Raw genomic sequence first — 19,078 nt, 5'->3', positions numbered from 1 at the left:
AACTGCAGCAAATATATTTGGCTGGCTGGCTTGATTCTTCCTGTTCTGCTGGTCTTTCTTTTTTTTTTTCATTTGGCATTACCCTAGCTGGTTGAGAAGGATGTGTCTTCGTGGAGTATCCACTCCTTTTTCTTAAGTAAGAATACATATTCTGTACAAGTGTGTATTTTATACCTGGAACTTGCCTAGCATTTTTGGGGGTGGGAAAGAGATTCCTTTATTTTTGCTCCCTTTTTGAATTTGTTACTATCTATGCTATCCACTTTTTATGAATATTGGAAAATCAAGTATGAAATAACACATTATTGTTATGTGAGGAGCTCAGCATAACTGTAAATGTTTGACTTCACCCATCTATTTTATTGGTCTTCCACTCTCTATCAGCCATATTTCTGTTTCAGGCTTATACTGACTACCATCTTTTAATGTGTCATAGCAGCCATTTAGGGGACTGATTGTGTAGGCTGAGTTGACTCTAACATTGTAAAAACTGACTTTAGATTAAGTGTGACATACATATCAGCAACTTCTCAACTTCTACCATCTTACCTGTAACACAACAGGTGCCTGTGATGATCCCATTGCTGCTTGGAGGAGCATGATGTGTTTGACCTCTCAGGTATGTTTGCTGCTGAATAGCATGTGTACTGTCTGTTCATCGCAAGGCTGTGTGAGGTATAGACCTATTCTATCATCTATTTCTTTTTAATCTTACACAGAGATAGCAAATCTAATGTGGACAGTACAGCTACAAGCTTGCCTGAGGGATGTGAACACACTGATGGAGAACCCCACACTTAAGTTCATTGTTTATCTGTTCTAAAGTCTAAGATCCATTTCAGCTCCAGAAATTCAGTTTCATTATTGACATCACCTTCTCTGATGTTAATGTTAAATTGTTGCAGAACTAAAAACTTGTATTTGTGAGTGTCATCAAAATCTAACACATGCTTAGAGAAAGAGCTCCCAGTAAAACAAGAAAAACGAAAAGGACGCTCACACAGCAGGCAAGGGAAGCAGAACATGAGAGCGGATACACCGGCCAAACAGAAGAGACTGAACTCACTGAAATGAGTTGCTTAAGTAACAAAGGCCTTTCAGCATGAATATGCTTAACAACAAGGACTGATACAGCCACCAATGTACATAGCATAGCATACTGAACTGGATGACAACCAGACAAAACTACTCTGCTGCTTGGTTGTGTACATGTAGCCTGCAACTTACCTGAATCCATAAGCAAGAACCATCTACTCTGTGACCTCTGGAGAGTCAAACCTGCAAGACACCTTGTGTTCTCCAGTGATATAAGGAAGGTGTGTTAAGATGCCAAGTTCTGTGGTTGACAATCAATTCACCATTTATTCTTGACATTGAAAACAGAGTTGCAGTCTGAAAAAAGTTCTATGTTGTCCACGGTTCCTTTATGTTCGGACAAATGTGACCTATAGACCTCCTTTCAAGTTCCAGCTTTAGAAGGAAAGATTTTTGGAAGGGGAATTTGAATGAGAGGCCCTAGGATCAAAGTAAGCAAACTACTTGAGAAAAAGGTTTAGGATTCCTGTGTGAGCTTACTACCTAGGACATTTTTGTATCTAGGTCTGGCCTAATTAATGTTCTAACGAATGGGATGTTTGACATTTTCTGTTTTTTCAACTGTACTTTGTGAGATCAGCGGACATTGTATTTTTCCAGTGGGTCTTTGATTTGGATTAGATGGTGAGGGATGGTGTATGCTTTTATGTAACTTGCTTGCCTCAATAATTACTGAATAACTGACTCACCTTATCCCTACTGGGTGATTAGTGCATGCAACCCATCAGGATAGCCAGTAACCAAACCCTCCAAATATTATCCCCCACTTACTCCTTATCCACTCACTACTACAACTGCCTTCACCCCCCTCCACAGCACCCTTCTATATCCCTGTGAATACACCCTCACACATTTCATTCTAATCCTCTCCTCTCAAACTTATTAACCATCTCTCTTCCTACACATACTTCTCACTCAACTCATACTCTGTCTCCCACCATGCAAACAAAATCTGCCTATGCTCTAATACCCTTATTTCTAAGCCTAATCCTCTTCTGCTTACTCTACCTTACTAGTCTTCCACAGTTTCACCACTTCCCTCCCTTTCATACAACTGTGATTTACATTAAAAAAGACTTTCCCTTTACAACCCCAGCCTCCCCCTACCTCTACAAACATAAATAGAAGTTATGTCCTTACCATAATGTTCCATGTGGAGTGTTCATCTCGCCTTTGTTCTTACAACTGGGTTCGGAGCCGATCCTCGGCTCCGTGTCGGCCGCTTGGCAAAGCTCTGCATCGAGAAGAAGCTCGAGACCAACCTAACTCCCACAATCCCCCTCTGCCTTTACCTCAGATCTAGTTTGCAAGCAAACCAGAAGTCAACAGAGAGAATATAACACATTCATGCCAAACAAGAAAAAACATAGCTGAAAAATATATCCACAACAGCTGCTTAAGGCAGAAGCAGGAGAACCAAACCAGACACCTAAACTGGACATTCTTCCTGAGGGTGGGAGGGGAATGTAAGAACAAAGGCAGATGAACACTCCACATGGAAGCGTTATGGTAAGGACATAACTTCTATATGTGAGAGTGTTCGATCTGTTCTTACACCTGGGTAGCCCTAGCTCCATGTTCCTGAGGAACTCACGGAGAACGTTCCTGAGCACAGTGGAACCAAAGGTTGCCCTGTCCCTAGAAATCCTGTCTACTTTGTAATGAGTAATGAATGTATGTGGTTTAGACCAAGTGGCAGCCGCACAAATAGTGTCTAACGGTAGGTGGGCTGCATGAGCCAGGGATGTAGATACTGATCTTGTAGAGTGCCCTTTGGGCTTGACAGGTAAAGTTTGCTCCGAGGCAGTATAAACAAAAATAATACAATCGGAAAGCCATTTGGAAAGGGTTCGTTTCGTAACTGCCATACCCTTCTTGCTGTCTGCAAAGGCTATAAAGAGCTGGTCTGTTTTTCTGTGATCCTTTGTTCTATCCAAGTAAAATCTGAGTTGTCTGTGAACATCTAACTTGTGTAACATATATTCCAACTTATTGGAGTGGTTTTTGAAAAAGGTGAGGAGCTCAATGGACTGATTAATATTATTAACGGAGCAAACTTTGGGAAGAAAGAATGGATTAGTGCGAAGAGATACTCTATCAGGGTGAAAGATCAAATAAGGGTGTTTAACGGAAAGAGCTTGAAGCTCCGATACCCGTCTGGCGATGTGATAGCCACCAAAAGAGGGTCTTCCATGACAAAAATTTCAAAGGACAGGAAGAGGCTGGTTCAAAGGTGGTAGCATCAGCTGTGATAAAAGAAGGTTCAAGTTCCAAGGTGATGTAGGACTTCTAACTGGTGGTCTAATATGGAAAGATCCTTTTAGAAAGGCCTTACAAAGTCTGTGAGCCATAATAGGAGCCCCACTTTCTCCCACATGAAAGTTTGAAATGGCAGCCAATTGCATTCTCAAAGTGGCAGGAGAAGCTCCTTGGTGGAACAGTTCGTTAAAAACTCCAAGACCCTATTTAGAGGAGCTATTAGGGTCCAATTGTTGTGTAGTTGCCCAGTGCACAAAAGCTTCCATTTACTAGTGTAAATCTTTGTAGTGGAAGCTTTATGAGAAGCCACCAGGATATTTTGAACTGCAGGGAAAGAAGATCAGACCTGGCTAAGAAGGGAGCAGCCAAGCTGCTAGTCTGAGGGAGAGAAGGACGGGTGGGGAGCCCCTGAAGAGTGGGTCAGCAGATCCGCTCTGGGTCCAGGATCCAGGGTTCCCGACCTGTGCCAGAAGAAAGGGAAACCAGATTTGATGAGGCCAGAATGGGGCAATGAGGATAATTGTCCTTTGCAGGTTGTTGGCTTTCTGTAGAAATTTTGAAATCAGGGGAACAGGAGGAAAAGCGCAGGAGACCCGGGGCCAATCGTGAACCAGAGCGTCCTGGGGACTTCCCTGGAGGGGTAATAGGGCAAAATAGCTTCTGCATTTGGCGTTCATTGGAGACGCAAAGATCGCAGGAAGGCTGGCCCCACTTCATGAAAAATTTCCTTCAATTGATTGTTTGAGGGACCACTGTGAGGTAACAGGATGGCTCTGCTCAACCTGTCCGCTATGACGTTGGATAACCCCGGGATGTGCGTTGCTATCAGAAAGCGACCCGTGGACTCCGCCCATTGCCAGATTTTCAATAGGAGAAGAGATATATGGTTTTGTAGGGAGGCTATCCTTTCTGGAGGAAGCCTTAGGATTAAGCAACGCGTATCCAATTCTGCTCCTATGAATGAGATATGCTGTGATGGCTATAGTAAAGATTTTTCGAAATTTACGGAAATTCCGAGATGAACACAGAGTTGTAGTGTGTAACCCTGGCCTGAATCAGTCGGTGGTGGCAGAAAGGAGCCAGTCGTCCAGATACGGAAACACTTGGAATCCCAGGCGTCTCAAGTGAGATGCTACCACTGCCATACATTTGGTGAAAACCCTGGGGGCTGAGGTCAGACCAAAGGGCAGGGCTCGAAACTGAAAGTGACTGGCTCCCAGCCGGAAGCGCAAGTGATCCTTGGACACCCTGGCCATTTTGATGTGGTAGTATGCGTCCTTTAGATCTATTGAGCACATCCAGTCGTCCTTCTGTAAGAATGGAAGGATCGATTGAAGCGTGACCATCTGGAACTTTTCTTTCTTGATGAAGGTATTGAGTTTGCGTAGGACCAGAATTGGCATCCAGTCCCCTGTCTTTTTTGGAACTAAAAAGAACCTTGAGTAAGTTCCGAATCCTCTTTGGTCCGTTGGGACTGGTTGGATGACTCTTTTTTCTAGCAGCTGTGAAATTTCTATAGCTGCAGGGCCTCGCAGATGGGGCGGTACATCTGGGAGTCTTTTCTGGAATGGGGCAGTAGGAAGGGAATTCTGTAACCTCTGGTAACAATGCTTTTTACCCAATTGTCTGATGTAAGACTTTGCCAGGCCTGAGGGTATAAAGCTAAGTGACCCCCGACTGACTCCAGAGCAGGACAGTCGGGCCTCCTCTCAGGAGTGCTGGAAAGGTTTCCCGAGGAGTGTATCCCTGTCACCTTGGTTTTGGACCTCTGCCGCCAGGGCGACGTCTTCCACCTCTGCCCCCTCCTCTGCCTCTAGAGGGGGCATCTCCCTGTGTGCCTGGGAAAGAGCCTTGGGGTTTTCAAAACCACATTTTTCCACCACGTTGCCCTTTGGGGTACGGTCTGGATGGGGTGGAAAAATGGACTCCGACAGCAGACAGAGTCTTTCCCTCTTGCTCACACCGGGTAAGGGTCTCCTTTACTTTGGGGCCAAAGAGAGTGGCACCATCAAATGGGGCGTTAGTAAAGGAAGACTTGAAGGCTTCCGCAAAGGAACATAAGCTCATCCAGGATTGTCTACAAAGAGCAATCGCTGAAGCCGCTGCCCTACTCGACCCTTTGGCTGCGTATGATATCAGCCTCATGGACGAGTTTGCAATAGATGTAAGGGTATTGAGATGTGCCGTAACTTTCTCCGAGACAGCAGCATCTGTAGTACCCTGGAGGATATCTCCCAACTCTTTGATTAGATCCCTCTGTAACCGTGTGAAATGGGTCAAATAGTTCAGGGATCGCATGGAAAAAGCCGCTGAACTAAAAATGCGCTTCCCATACCTGTCCATAGTCCTAGAATCTCTGTTAGGCGGATGGACAGATGAGGAAGATTCAGACATCTTTTTCGTGGCCGCTGCCACCACCATAGCGTCCACTGGAACTCCCTTTGTTAGATAAGCCTTGTCTTGGGGGGCAGTAATATATTTATTAGGCTTTCTAGGGACTGGCTCCACCATGTCAGGTGTCTCCCACGCCCTCCGAGCAATCAATTCCATCAATTCATCGCGGAGTGACCCAGGAGGAGGAAGGGCGAGCACCGAATGCCTTCAGCAAGACTGACTCATCCTCAGAAGGGGGTAGGGATTGCCAATCACCTCTCTGTTTTAGGATCTCCAGGATGTCAGAAAAGGAGACATCCTCTGAGGGTGATTTTGGGGACCCTTCTGACTCATCCAAGTCAGTGTCCGATGTCAAGGATTCTTGTGGAGAATCCAAGTGTCTCCTCTTACACAATCTTTTCCTCAGAACTTCTTCGGGGGGGGGGCATCCGATGAAGCCTCCGAGGAAGAGGGAGCACCCTCTAGGGGTGGCTGAGACACTGGTGCTCGACGCTTAGATGTAGCCGTGGGTGCAGAGGAGGATAACGGATCTTTATGGGAAGGAGAAGCTGTTTCTGCTGAAGTGGTTGTCTGAGTAGACAACACCTTCCTCATGAGGTCGAAGGCCCCCGGGTCCCGAGTCGAGGTATCCCCAGGTTCGAAGAAATCGGAGGAATCCCGAGACAGGCACCGATGACATCGACCCGAGGACGGAGCCGAGTCGATCCAAGCCGAGGCTCCGAGAGGAGAGTCGGAACGAAACATCGGTCTGACTCTCAGTCCCGGATCCAAGGATGGATCTTCGAGACTCCGGTACTGGGTCCGACGGAGTCGAGGTGAACGGTGCCGACCGAGAAAAAGACGGTTCCGGCACCAAGGGCTCCACAATCATCAGATCAGCCTCTCCCGGCTCCGAAGACTGGATAGGCCTCGGAGGAGGAACAGGTGGAGATAAGGGAAGGCCTTCGAGTCTCGACACCAACTGGGAGGAGACAGAGATGAGCTTGGACAAGGCCGTATTCTCCATCAATTTCTACACCACGTGGTCTACATCGGTGTCGGAGAGGGGCCTGGAAGAACGCTTCGAAGGAATCGAAGATGGAGCCAACCTCAAAAGTACAGGAGGAGGAAGCTCCGTCACCGGTTCCAAGACTCGAGGCTTGGTAACTGACAAAAGTTCAACACTCGGCCCCGAAGTCTGTGGAACCGGTGATCGAACTTTAAATGAAGAGCTCGGAGCCGATGACATGGGCTCTGATGTCTTCGATTCCTTCGAGGATTTAGATGTCTGGTCTGATGCATCCAGAGCCTCTTGGAATACAGGCTTCAAAAGACCCCTATCCATAAGTTTCCTGCGCCTATCTGTCATGACCCTTCCACTGAAAGAATGGCAGATGGAGCAGTCTTCCTGCAGATGGAGAGGGCCAAGACAGTAGACGCAGGAACTATGATTATCTGTGACAGACATTTTCTGTCCACATTGGCACCGTTTGAAGCCTGATTTAGCTTTTTCAGACATGTTACAAAAAGTCAAATCCAAGTAAACAGTGAAATAGCCAGTACAAAATGTCCAATCCAGTAATAAATGTCAAATCCTGTAAGATAAAGTCAAATCCTGTAGTCAAATCCTATAGATAAAGTTAAAGGGTGGGGTAGGCCCCGAGGGAAGTAACTCTAAGAAAAGTATATAAATACATATATACAAAACCGAGAAACCCTCGATACACTACTCACACACAGACAGTCATCTTTAAAAAAGAAAAGGAGAAGTTTTTATCCAAAAATATATAAGATAAACTAATCTTAGCTTTGAGGTGGTCCGAGCTCATCAAAATGATCGTTGCAACGGCAAACTAGATCTGAGGTAAAGGCAGAGGGGGATTGTGGGAGTTAGGTTGGTCTCGAGCTTCTTCTCGATGCAGAGCTTTGCCGACACGGAGCCGAGGATCGGCTCCGAACCCAGGTGTAAGAACAAACGGCGAGATCGAACACTCTCACATTGACTATTTTCTATTTCAAAGGAAGGTCTTCCTTACCCCTAGTAAACCACTTCCCATACCCACCAAACTCACCTCATTAGGTTCCAATATCTACACCTATGACCCATTAGAAAATAGATACCTATCCATACTCTACTCAAAATTTATCACCCTCCTCCTCCTTTCTGGAGGCATACACGCTAACGCAGGGCCTTCATATAACTCCACCTCTAAACCACATTCACATAGCTCTCCCCTGCATCACAAATCTCTTCTCCTTGCCACACTTAATGCCAGGAGCCTTTGTAATAAAATACCTTCCTTTCACGCCTGGATCTCTCATAACAAACCTGACATTGTCTCTATCACAGAAACCTGGCTAAAGCCACACATAAAAGATACTGAAATTATGCCCCCTAACTATAAACTTATAAGAAGTGACAGACCTCAAAAGAAAGGTGGAGGAGTAGCCTTACTCTTCTCCTCCTCCTTAACAGTAACACCCTATACTAAGCCCATACCCTCATTTGGCACCACCGAGCTAACCCTCACCCTTCTCAAAGTAAATAACAATAAAACTTTATGCATTGCCTCCCTGTACATTCCTCCTCATAATAATATCCCTATACTGTAAGATATTCTTGCCTGGTTCACTTCCAACATAAATAGTGAGACTATAACCCTAGGCGATGTCAACATAAACTGGTCTTCCATTGACTCATCTACCCTTTCTCATAGCATCAACATATATCAATTCACACAGCTAATCAAAACCCCTACTAGACCAGATAAAGATTACACCACAGGTAGCATCCTTGACTGGATACTAGTCTCCCACCCAAACCGAGTTTCTGATAGTGGTACTCTCGCAGACTCCCTTAGTGACCATCTCCGTGCCTACATATGTCATTCCCCCTCCACCATCCTCTTTCAACACAGAAACATTACCACCCGCAACATGCAAAACTTCAACCCCTTAATTTTCTCTAATACCTTAAAACAGATAGACTGGAACCCTCTAAAGTCCCTCCCTTTAGATGCCGCAGTCTCACATTTCAGTAGAATTTTCACTGATATACTTAACCACTTCACCACCAGTAGAACCAAAAGGTTCAGATCCAAAACAGCCCCCTGGCTAACTAAAGACACAAAACTACTTATGCATCACCGAGATAAAATCTGGAAATACTACCAAAAATGCAAAACTCCCAACTCTCTTGTCAAATACAAGCAACTGCGAACTCAAGTAAAAAAACAAATAGCCACTGACTGCAAATCCTACTACCTTAAACTTCAAAATAATAATTTTTATTTTATTTTTATTTTATTTTTATTTTACATTTGTTGACCGGGCTAGTCTAGCTGGAGAATATTTCCATTTTCAGTAGAGGCCCGGGGAGAAAAGCTCCACAAAACATACTAGTAAGACATACTAGTAAAAAAAATGAAAAAAGACAACAATACAAAAACTACAGCCAAACAAAGACATAAAAAATACCTAGTCAAATTTCAAAAGAAAGACATTTCATGGATAAAAGGATAAAAGTAATAGCATCTAATTTTGGGTAGCCTATTAGAGTGCAAGTAAATTTGAATGTTAATAAGATTTAGAAACGGTCAAAAGAGAAGAACAAAAGTCAGTTGAGTAAGAGAGGAGAAAGAGATGCAAAAAAAAATAAAGCAGATCTGAGGTATTAAACAATACATAAAGCGAGAGTTAGTTATAGAGATAGCTTAAAACAAGCATAGGGGCTGAATAGTAGAGTGGAGAAAGTAGAGGTGAAGAAAACAGAGTAAAGGTAAGATTGTTAGTCAGGTTTATTACAGGAACAGAGCCAGTGACTTTTGAAGTACAGTTTGATTTTATGTTTGAAGAGAGGTAAAGATGCGATCAGTGTTATATCACTAGGTAATAAATTCCATCTTCTGCCTACTGTGTTAGTGAATAGAGAGTCGCAGGCTGAGTTATTTGACTTTATTGAACTGGCCATGAGTTTACTAGAGGAGCGAAGGGAGTTAAGATTGTTATAAGGGATTCAAAGTTTAGAGAGTATGGGTGTGTTATCAGGTTGGTGCAGTATTTTATGGGCAATGGTAAGTTGAGGAATTACTAGATAGTTTTGGAATTCAAGCCAGTCTAGTAGTTTTAAGTTAAGACAGTGGTGAGTTCTGAAGGGATTACCAGTGGCGGCAATGTTGTTATAACAAGTTGCCAGTTTGTTAAGGTTAGCTTTCTTAAGGTTGGTAAAAATGGGAGAGGCATATAGAAGAGTTGATATAAGATGGGAATGAGCAATTTTGGCTCGAGTAGATGCAGTTAGAAAAGGTTTAATTCGATATAAGGATCCTATTTTTCTGTTGACTAATTTTATGGTGTTATTAATATGTTGATCGAAGGAGAGATTATTGTCGATGGTTATTCCTAACAGTTTAGTTGTCAGGTCAGGTGAGATGACAATGGCATTGTTTGAGGAGATGGTGAAGTTTAAGGGGGGAGTCCGAGTGGTGAGGGTGAAGAGGAGAAGTTTAGTTTTTTTGGCATTCAGCAGGAGGTACCATCTAGAGAACCATGTTTCTACTGTGTTGAAGATATTTTGAGTAAGTGATATAAGTTCCGTGGTGGATGATGCTGAGCAAATAAGGGTAGAGTCATCTGCATATTGAATGCAGGTTGCTTGAGGGATTGCAGAATGAAGATCATTAATGAAGAGGGAGAAAAGAAGTGGTCCAAGAATGGAGCCCTGGGGAACACCAATGGTAACAGGCAATAGAGAAGAAATGTGGTTATCCCATAGAACTGCTTGTTGTCTGTTACTAAGATAGGATCTAAACCATTTAATGGCTAGGTTATCAAAAGAGAGGATTCAAGAATGTTAATTAAAAGAGTGGTTGACCATGTCGAAAGCTTTAGAGAGATCAATGAAGAGCAGAAGATAGAAGGTTATTGTTGCGGTTCCTGTTGATAGTGTCTACAAAGGAAAGGAGAGCAGTGGTAGTGCTATGATGAGGTCTAAAACCATGTTGACAGTTTGCTATTATGTTGTATAGAGAGATACTGAACAGGTTGCTGGTGAATGCATTTCTCCATAATTTTGCTAAAGGCGAAGGAGAGCAATTGGTCTATAGTTAGAGTAATCAATAGAGTTTCCACCTTTATGTAGTGGGATAATATGAGAGACTTTCCAGATGTCTGGGATGGTTCCCTCTTGGATTGTCCTATTTATGAGTATGGATATAGGGTATCACGATTACTTTAGCAGCCTTTTGGAGATAAAGAGGGAGCTTGTCAGCAGAAGGGGTACAAGATTTCAGTTTATGAATAAGTCTGTAGATGAAAGAGGTAGAGATAGGTTGAAGTGTGAAGTTGTAAGAAGAGTCTGCTAGGTTACTTGGAGGGTAGAAGTTGTTGGTGTTAAGTTGTCTAGCTAGAGATTGAATAGTGTCAGTAAAGAAAGAGTTGAAAGCATTTGCAGTAAGGTGAGGGGTGTCTGGGTCAGCATTAAGGGGGGTAGGAGTTTTGGATGTTCCTGGGGAAAGGAGTCTATTGACTGAAGACCAGAATTGTTTTGGATTGTTAAGATGAGTTTGTTGAAGTTCGCAGTAGAAGTTTTTTTTGTCATTAATTATTGCTTTTTGCCAGATTTCTAAGCTGGCGGAAATGGAGATGATCAGAGTTGTCTCTATGGTATCTCCATTTGGCCCAGACTTTATTTATTTCATGAGAGAATTAGTTTTTTTGTTTCGTTAGGGAGTCATGGGGCTGTATTAGACTTCATTTTGATGGTGCGTTCGGGAGCATGTTTGTCAAGAATAGATAAGAAAGTGGTATTAAAGTATAATACTGTATTTTCAAGAAGAAGTGATTTTAAGGGGTTCCAGTTACACATGCTGAGTTCAGTTTGAAATAGGTCTATATTAAAATGTTTGGTAGAGCGTATTTTTCTTATATTAGGGAGGATTGGGAAATCAGTCTTTTCTCTTGTTATATATGTTAAACAGTGATCACTGACATCATCTGGCATGGTTCCTACTTTATAAGAAATTTTGACTTCATTTATGAGTATCCAGTCTAAAATACTCTTTCTTACTAGGCTTATTGAATCTTGTAGTTGAGGTAATGGATTGGGTGAAACCATGGAGGTTCATATGAGAGGAAGGATTTTCAGCATTAATACTGTTCCAGTCTATATTAAAGTCACCTAGAATTATAGTTTCTTGGGGGTAAGTAGCAGATACCCAACTGAGAAAGTCTTCTAAAATGGATATATTGTTGCCTGGTGGCAAGTACATGCAGATGATGTGAAGGGACTTCTTAGCATTTATTTGGAGTTTAGTTATGATGGCTTCTACTTTACTGTCCTGGGTTGGGCAAGCTGGAAGGGTGGGGATATTTAGCTGATTCTTAAAGAGAATTGCTACTCCACCACCTTTATGTTTTGAACGGTCAAGTCTTACTATATTATAGCGTTGGGGTATAATCTCAGTATCTTTAGTGACTGGTTTTAGCCAGGTCTCTGAGAGGCAGAGAATGTCAAATGAATGGGTATCAAGGAGGGCATGCAGGTGGGATACTTTGTTGTTTATACTTTGAATGTTAAGATGTCCTATTAGGAGGGTATTATTGGATGTAGGTCTAGTCAGTTGAGGAGAGGGGTATACTGGGCCAGGGTTGGGGTGGATGTTACCATCTTGTAAGGTGGGTTTAACTGGTTTGGTTTTGAAGATGCTCTTCAGAAGGGTTTGTACTTTCATTTTTTTATCAGAGGGTAAGACATAGTTGAGGTGGGACAGTCTGTGGAATTTAGGTAGATGATAGGAAGGGGTGGAAGTAGTATTTGAGTGAGAGATAAGACAAGTATGTATACATGTTGTGGTATGTTTCTGTGTGTTGATAGGCTGGATAATAAGTGGATTTTCAAAGAAGGTAAGATGGTAAGCAGAGAATAGGGTAGTTAAGAGTAAGACTGAGAGTATGAGCAGAGTTGGCAAGTACGGAGTCATTATTTGAGATGAGTTAAGGTAGAAAGTGATAGTAATAACAAGGTACAGGAAGTAGATTAGAAAGGGAATAGTATACCTGTAATACAGTGGGAGGGGACTAGAGGGAAGTTTAAAAGGTATAAGGAGGGACAAGACTAGTTAAGTGAGAAGAGAAGTAAATAAAGAGTAGTAATAGATGGGAAGGTGTGTGGCTAAAAATAAAGAGAGGTGTGTGAATAGTCACAGAAGTTGTATAGGGAGGAAAATGGTGTGTAGATAGGCGGGTTAACAGGAAAGAGAGGGATAGGATGGTAGAGGTAGGGAAGTATAAGGGTAGGACCCCTGGGGGTGGGTGGGAATTGGGGGTAGGGAGGGGAGCAGAGTGAGCCCACAGGGCGAACGGAGCGGGCAGAGACAAGAGAGTGGACACCCAAGGAAGACAATCAGTAATACGGGAGAAAGAAGCAGGTAAATTAATTAAGTTTAGTAGTGTGAGAAAGCTGAAGAAGGTCAGCAGGCTAGTGTATCCTAGGTATAGTCAGGAACACGAAGTAAGGTTACTACAAGGTGCTTAGACTTGTAAGACAGTTAGGGTGTAGTGAGAAATATATACTGGGATAAGTGTAGGGAAGTACAGAACAGGTTCTAGGGAGAGAAGAATAAAAAAAGTATTAAAGTAGGGCTAGGGGGTCTGATAGGGAGATAAAAAACAGGGTCAGTGATACTGAACAGTACAGAAAGATGCCTCCTACTGACCAGTGAGTTATTTGCAACTGATTTTGGAGACAACCCACTTACAAGGGGCCAGGCTGTAGGAGAGAGGGGGTAGGGTACAGAAATACAAGAAGAGAGAATAGGTAGTCAAACTGCGAAGGCCAACTGAGCAGGAAAAAAGTCTAGTTGGAGGGGGTTGTAGGCTGCTGGCTAACCTGAGAGGGAAACTTGCCTAAGGTAGCAGGGTTCTTAAAAACAGAGATATTGCTACAAGGGTCAGGTTTGAAGATTAGCACATACTTTCACTGTCCTAATCAAGCTGGCTTCTCAAGGAGCTGGTGGGTATTTCCAGAGTCCTGACAGTTTCCAGTGACTTCAAGGAGAGGGATTTTCTGGTAGTTCAGGTGCTGACTGGACAGGTTCACCAGGCTAGTATAAGTAGGAAGAGACAGGGAGTGAAATCATAAAACCAACCCCAGAAAATTCTGGAATAGTATTTCATCAATATTATCCCCAGGCAAAAAAGAAAACCCTTGCCCTGAGCCAGACACACCAGACCTCCACGTAGCTACCCAATTTAACTCCTTTTTCATTGACTCCATAGGCAAACTCAACTCTTCTTTCCAAAACAACACCCCCCCAACTTAACTGATAACAAAAACTTAACATCCATGAACCCTAAGTCCTCCCCTTTTACTCTCAAATCCATTTCTACCCACACTATAAAAAAATCTCCTACAAAAGTTAAAACCTTGCTCTAATGCCCCAGAAGACATTCCATCCAATTTTCTCCAACTAGCTGCTGATGGCATAGCCCTTCCAATCAGCATCCTAATCAATTGCTCCATTCAGAAGTCCTATGTACCATACCTCTGGAAAAAAGCCTTCATCATTCCCCTCCATAAAGGAGGTACAAACTGTTCAATCTCCAACTTTCACCCTATTGCTATCCTATCCCCTATCTCAGAGATACTCGAAAAATGTATTCACCTCCAACTATTACCCTACCTATTGGACAACCAACTCTCAACTCCTACCCAACACGGGTTTATACCAGGACATAGCACCACCACTGCCCTTCTTTCCTTCCTCAAAATCATTAACTCTGCTCGTGACTCTGGGAACATAGCTTCTACGCTCCTCCTCGACTTATCTAAGGCTTTTGATACTGTCTCTCACATGCTTCTACTTTCTAAACTCTCCCATCTTAATCTCTCCTCTTTGTCTGTCAAGTGGTTCTCCAGCTATCTCTCAGCCAGGGAACAAGCTGTAAAATGGAACTGCTGCACTTCCTTTTTCCTTCACACCCCAACAGGTGTACCCCAAGGCTCTATTTTGGGTCCTTTACTATTTAACATTTTCATCAATGATTTCCACCAAAAGATCCCCAGTGCTAAACTGGTGCAATACGCAGACGACTCCACTATCATCTGCTCAGCCAAAACTCTTCCTTTACTAATAAACCTTACGCAAGAAGCCTTCTCCTCCACTGAGTTCTGGATGCTTGACAATCACCTAGCCCTAAATGCCTCCAAATCTAAAATAATGATCTTTACCCCTTCTAGACATATTGCTGCTGACAAAGCATCCTTCTCTATACCTAGCCTAAACAAAATAACTATTTAAATAGTTCCCCATACAAAACTTCTGGGCATTCTTATCGATGACCAGCTAAAATTTGAAATCCACCTACAAACCAATATTAAAAAGACTCATCAAAAACTTGGTATGCTTTATCGACACAGGTGCTACCTTTCTCTGTCTTCTAGACAACCCCTATCTATCACCTACCTCCTACCCTCCCTTTTGTATGGAGCTCCGCTACTCTCTAACCTCCAATCATCCCTAAAATCTAAACTTTCCTCATGTTATAACAACATTTCAAAGTTTGCCACAGGATCCAAATCCTCTACTCACCATTGCAGCTCTCTACATGCTCTAAATTGGTTGGAACTCCCAAGCTACCTAAATTTCATTCAACTAACTACAGCACACAAGCTAATTTTCAAACCTTCTAACAGTCCATCACTCTCCTCTTCCCTAAAACTTCACCAGTCACATAGAACACTTAGATCCACAAATCAGAATGTCTTAGAACTTTTCAAACCTTTATATGCACCAGGGCAACTTCTACTATCATTCTCCCTTGCCAGATTATGGAACTCTCTTCCCCCTTACATTAGAACTACCCCTAACCTACCACCCTTTAAAACACTACTACACTCTCACCTCTACTCCATCTGGGAGTGCTCCTGTACCCATCCGACCTGATTCCTGATACCTATCCCTATTCTATTCTACTCTAATCTCTGCCACTGCTTCAATTCATCTCTCTAAAATTCCTTTGCCTAAATACATGTAGTGTATTAAATGAACATAAATTTATTGTTTTTGATAATACCTTATAAGTGATTGACTCAGCTCATATATTTCTAGATATGTAAAATCTTGCCTTGCTGTATATTGAATGTTAAACTGTTGTTATATACTGTACTAATACACTGTATATTGTCTTTCTGTCTGGAGCTTTTCTCCTCAGGCCTCCATTTAAAACGGGCTAACTTGGCCCAATGGACTTTGCTGGTTAACAAACTGAAATACATAAATAAATAAATAAATATATTAGGCTAATGACCATCAAAGCCTTTATAAGCCTAGCCGTGCAATCTAGTCCAATCCTGTCATGGGCATTTATTAGGATGGCGTAGTTAGGAAGTTTCTAGAGATTATGTGGGGAGGGCTCTTTAGTTTTGGCATTACTGTCTGCCTCTGTCTATAACAGACATCTGGCCAGATCCATAGTAAATTTCTGATTCCCTAGCCATTGGTCAAGGTTACACTTAAATAGAGTTAAGGATGGACTCTGCTTCACATGCATGAGGAGCCTGTTCTAGAGCATAGGGGTCCTCTGAGACATATATATGTCTCAGCAATGTGACTTATTTATATGTCACAAGCAAAATTTAAATCCTTGGATCTAGTTGTTCTGATGCTATTAATCTTGAGGGTGTTCAAAAGGTCGATCAGGGCTGGATCCAAGGATGCCTTATATGCCAGGCATAGATTGCCTCTTAGTAACCTGTAGGAGACAGAGTATAGAGATAGGGTATTAAAGGAATCAGTATAGGACAATGTGTTTATACTCTGGATTCTGCTGGTAAAGAACCTTTTGGGTATTCTAACTGTTGCATATAGCTGGGCAGGTACATGCCGAAGGAGGCATTATACACAATGATGGGTCTGATAGGGGCCAAATAAAGTACCACTATGACTTCTTGGACCTGGATGCCATGCTCTTACTTATAAGTTGGGTGAAAAAGAATGATTTTCTGAGTACCTTGGCCACATGTTGTTTAAAAGCCAGATTATTGTCTACATATATTCAAAGATCTCTAGCTATTGGGTACACTCTTAGGGTTATCTGATTGATGGAGTAATTAGCCTGGATAGTAGTTTTCCCAAAAAGGAACTATAAGGTAAAGACACTGTTGATATGAGGTCTATATTCAGAAGGAACTCTGTAGAAAGGAAGTGCACCATGACATGCAGTGTCTTGTATGTATCACACTAGCATTTAAAGAGATATAAGATATATGTCCCATATTTAAACTAAATACCCACATATGTGAGTGTGTTTGTGTATGTGTGTGCGTGTTGTGTGTGTGTGAGTGTGTGTGTGTGTGTGTGTGTGTGTATATATATATATATATATATATATATATATATATATATATATATATATATACACACACACACACACACACACATATATATTAGTGTCTCATCAAACAGCGAATACTCATATGAGCAAACCTCTATACACTGATCAGTTTAGAGTGAAAGCTCAAAAAAAACAAACAATTATTACTTTCTATTTTTTTGCAGAGTGGCAAGCTCCCCTTCACCCCCACATGCCCTGCTAATTATATATCCTCACTCCAAGATCGCACAACAGCGGTGAAGGACAAATTCTCTTACATCGTTGTACTGCAGTCCCATTCTAGACTGTCAGCAGAAACTCCATCGGGAAGATCATTCACTCACATAAATGTTCACTTTTTTTATAGCTCAAAAATAATTCACTCAGGTGAACATTTGCTCTATATATATATATATATATATATATATATATATATATATATATATATATATATAGGTCTATGTCAGGGTCTATGTCAGAAGATCGAGTTTTCAGAAACTTGAAATTCATATGGTTGAGACCATATGTTCCAGTGTTCGAGTTTCCGAAATCTTGAACTTAAAAAAAACCCCTCTTTTTTATGTTTTTGCAGGGAGGACAAACCCTCCTGCACCCCCCCACACCCTGTGCAAATTATATATACCAATTCAGAGATAGTACTACAGTGTTGAAAAGGGTAAATTTCCCAATCCTCACTGTACTGCAATTACCATTCTAAAGCTTTGGGTTTTCAAAAATTCTGTTATATGGTCTCAACCATGTGAATTTTGAGTTTCTGAAAAATAGCTCATCTGATAGGGACCCCACACACACACACACACATATATATGTATATATATAGTCGACGTAATCATATATATATATATATATATATATATATATATATATATATATATATATATATAAAATATATATAATATATATATGTGTGTGTGTATTCTATGTAAATATATATTTATATATTTTATATATATGTTATTTATATATATATATATATATATATATATATATATATATTATTTATATCAATCTATATTTAGATATATAGATTATGCATCTCTCTGTATGGTTTCTCTAAACTGGTCATCTAAATTGTAGAAATAAGAATTGCTGACAGAACTGATTTTCATTTTATCTACCTTTGAACTACTGCAGCAATGCAAATGTATTTTTTTAAATACATCAGAGATAAAGGGAACTGCTACAGGAACAGTGTCAGTTGACAAATCCATGACAATGCCACAGACAGTTTCACTAATGGCATAACTAACCAGGGAGGAACACCTTGAGGCATACCTGGTAACCTTTGAGTGGTATATCCACTGGTAAGGATGGGACTGTACTGACTTGAGCTAGAATCCTTTCAGCCCAGCTGAGGAGCATTTAAAAGCTTTCATGAAACATAGGAGGGTCTGACTATCAGCACTACGAGAAAGTAAAAAAAAAACACTTTATCCAGTGTTGCTGTTAAATCATTGGTACAAGCTCAAAAGTTTTATAGCTGGACATTTTCTCCTAATAAAATGTTAAGTTTTCAGTTATGTAATTTAAAACATGTTCTTTAATTATGGCTAGATCCTGAAAGTAAACATACTATAGGCAATTTGATAGCTATTGCTAAAGAGGGAGTTGCTTGCATCTTTACAAAAGTGGGTGTTTCAGTGACTGTTTCAAACTGGTCCTAAGGACACAGAAAATATTGCTGGACTGATAAAGACACTGTTAAGAGAAAAAGTTATGTTTAAAACTGAACAGTACAGAACTATGCAAAGCATGTGTCAGATTCAGTTAACAAACATAAAATATGACATGTAGATGTGAGAAAATGGGTCATATAGCTAGATTTTGTATGGGTAATGGTAACCCTGTTGTACCTGTGAAAGCTGTAACCAGTGAAAAGCATGCCACTAATGATATTGGATCTATGGGATGAGATAAAGCGTCTTCAGGATTAGTTGTCATTCTTTTGTTATTGTGC

Source organism: Protopterus annectens, chromosome 5.part1 (assembly GCF_019279795.1).
Source record: "Protopterus annectens isolate FY-2018-M chromosome 5.part1, PAN1.0, whole genome shotgun sequence".
Lineage (NCBI taxonomy): Eukaryota > Metazoa > Chordata > Ceratodontiformes > Protopteridae > Protopterus > Protopterus annectens.
The sequence above is the reverse complement of the archived record's forward strand: the minus strand, read 5'-3'. Positions refer to the sequence as shown.